The 2,308-nt window shown below is 38.2% G+C and overlaps 1 long non-coding RNA gene across 1 annotated transcript; it reads left to right on the top strand.

The window, feature by feature from the left end:
- The first annotated feature begins 560 nt into the window (after positions 1 to 560).
- On the top strand, positions 561 to 1,862 carry LOC125121289 (uncharacterized). Its single transcript, XR_007133427.1, has 2 exons — positions 561 to 618; positions 1,535 to 1,862. It is a non-coding gene; the product is annotated as an uncharacterized LOC125121289 (long non-coding RNA).
- The last annotated feature ends 446 nt before the right edge of the window (positions 1,863 to 2,308 follow it).

Raw genomic sequence — 2,308 nt, 5'->3', positions numbered from 1 at the left:
ATCAAAGAATTTCAGCTAATATGTATACAAGAAATAATTAGGAAGTCACGATTTTGTAGCCCCTAACAACAACAACAAAAAAGAGTCCAGCAAGGATTATCAATGAACACTAAAACCAATAGGTGAAAAGTTGATGGGAAATGGCTTATCTGCAAAGTAATAAAGTATCAACCTCAGGCTACCTGTGAGTCACAAGAAGAAAAGGCAAACATTACATTGAAGGCATTAGGCTTACCCCATCTGAACCCAGTGATGAATTCCTTCATCACTATTAAATGGAATGAGACATCATGTACATCATGATGTGATGCAAAGAGAAGTAAACGACATTGTCTACTCTTGCCCAAGATGCTTAACCTGAATCTAATCAAGCCTTTAGCTCTCACTTGCAGTTTACAGGAAATACAGGGACTAGAAAAACAAGTTAAACATGACCACAAGGAAGCAGTCAAACATATCTAGAAGCAAAGACATTCTACAAAACAAATGACAACGTCATTTTAAAAGGCATGTGAGAGGGAGGAGGGGAGTATACTAGATTCAAAAGAGTTTAAGAGACATAAAACCTAATGACCAAAAGCTACATACAGATGAAGACTGGATCCTGGTACACGTAAAGTAAGTGCAAAAGCTGTTTTCAAAATAGTTGGAGAAGCATAAATACTAATGAGTACTAGATTATATTAGGGAATAATAGTTAATGTTCTTAAGTTTGATAGTGAAATTGCAAATATGTAGAAATGTCTTTCTTTTTAAGAGATCTCTATTAAACTATTTAGGATATAAGTGTTTCTTATATTTTACTGCAATTTACTTTTAAATATGGTAAAGAAAAAATAAATGTATAAAGCAATCATGGCAAAAAGTTAGAGTGCTAAACAGAGGAGACTTTTTTCATTAAAATAGTCCTTTTCACACTTTAACATGCACAAGAATCAATTGGGGACCTTGTTCAAATGCAGATTCAGATTCCACAGTTTCTGCATTTCTTTGCTTCCTTTTTTTTTTTTTTTTTTTTTTTTGTCTTTTTAGGGCAGCAGCCGCAAATATGGAGGTTCCCAGACTAGGGGTCTAATCGGAGCTAGAGCTGCCGGCCACAGCCACAGCCACAACACCACCAGATCCAAGCCGCGTCTGCGACCTACACCACAGCTCACAGCAACGCAGGATCCTTAACCTACTGAGCGAGGCCAGGGATCGAACCTGCAACCTCATGGTTCCTAGTCAGATTCGTTTCCACTGCACCACGAAAGGAACCCCTGAAATTCTGCATTTCTAACAAGTGCTCAAGATACTAATATTATTGCTCCGTGAACATTTTCAATAGCAAGATAGCATAATATTTTCTCTCCATTTCTGATTATTTGAAAAAATGTTATTCACTAAAGAAAAAGAAATGTGTGCCTAAAATCCAAACTAAAAGTCAAAACAGAAATAAATTGAGAAGAAAGTGTCACTAGCAAAGCCCATTTTTAGTAATAAAATAAAGTCTAACCTTTTCTTTTTTTTTTTTTCTTTTTTCCTTTGTGCTTAGCGGTTCACTTGGTCACAGTAGGTGATGCCCATAGGCCAGAGCTCCCAGTGAGCAACGGCTGCGAGGACACGTCCGCTTGGAGGGCGCCTGCGCAAGAGGACTCAATTCAAGATGGCGGCGGTAGGCCGAGCGCAGAAACGCTGTGATCTGGACCCTGTGAAGCACAGCTGTGCCCGGCCCACAAGCACTCCACCCTCTCCCCTCCCCACTGACAAGAACTCTAATGGCAACCCAGTGCATGGCCTGTCAGGAGAGCATGAGCTCTAGAGCCCGAGCTTGTTCCTCTCCGTTTTCTGACCAAAGAATAAAACTTTGCTTCTGAGCCAAATTCAGCCTCATTCTTTTGGCTCAAACAACACTGGGCAGGAGGACTCTTGTTGGGTACCAACTCAAAAGGGTGGATAACAAAAGCAGTAGTAGAAAAAAAGGAGGGTATAGAAAAAGCACGATGGGAAAGCAAAAGGTAAATTAGAAATAAATTTGGGTATATCAGGAGTCACAAAAAAATTCAATTTACCAGTCTGAGACTGTCAGACTGGATAATAAAAAAGTCTAATCATATCCTATATACAAGAAGAGAAAGACCTAAAACATAAGAACATAAAAAAACTGATAAAGAACTGAAAATAGATAACACTAATCAAAATAAAAGCATTTGTAGCTATGGTACTAATGCAAAACAGAATTTTAGGCAAAAAAAAAGTCAAGGTTGATATGAGTTTTAGATAATAACTTGTGGTATTCTTGTAAAAAGAAATACACTAAGAGCAGTGA

This window comes from Phacochoerus africanus, chromosome 2 (genome assembly GCF_016906955.1).
Source record: "Phacochoerus africanus isolate WHEZ1 chromosome 2, ROS_Pafr_v1, whole genome shotgun sequence".
NCBI classification, from domain to species: Eukaryota; Metazoa; Chordata; class Mammalia; order Artiodactyla; family Suidae; genus Phacochoerus; species Phacochoerus africanus.
The sequence above is the reverse complement of the archived record's forward strand: the minus strand, read 5'-3'. Positions and strand labels throughout refer to the sequence as shown.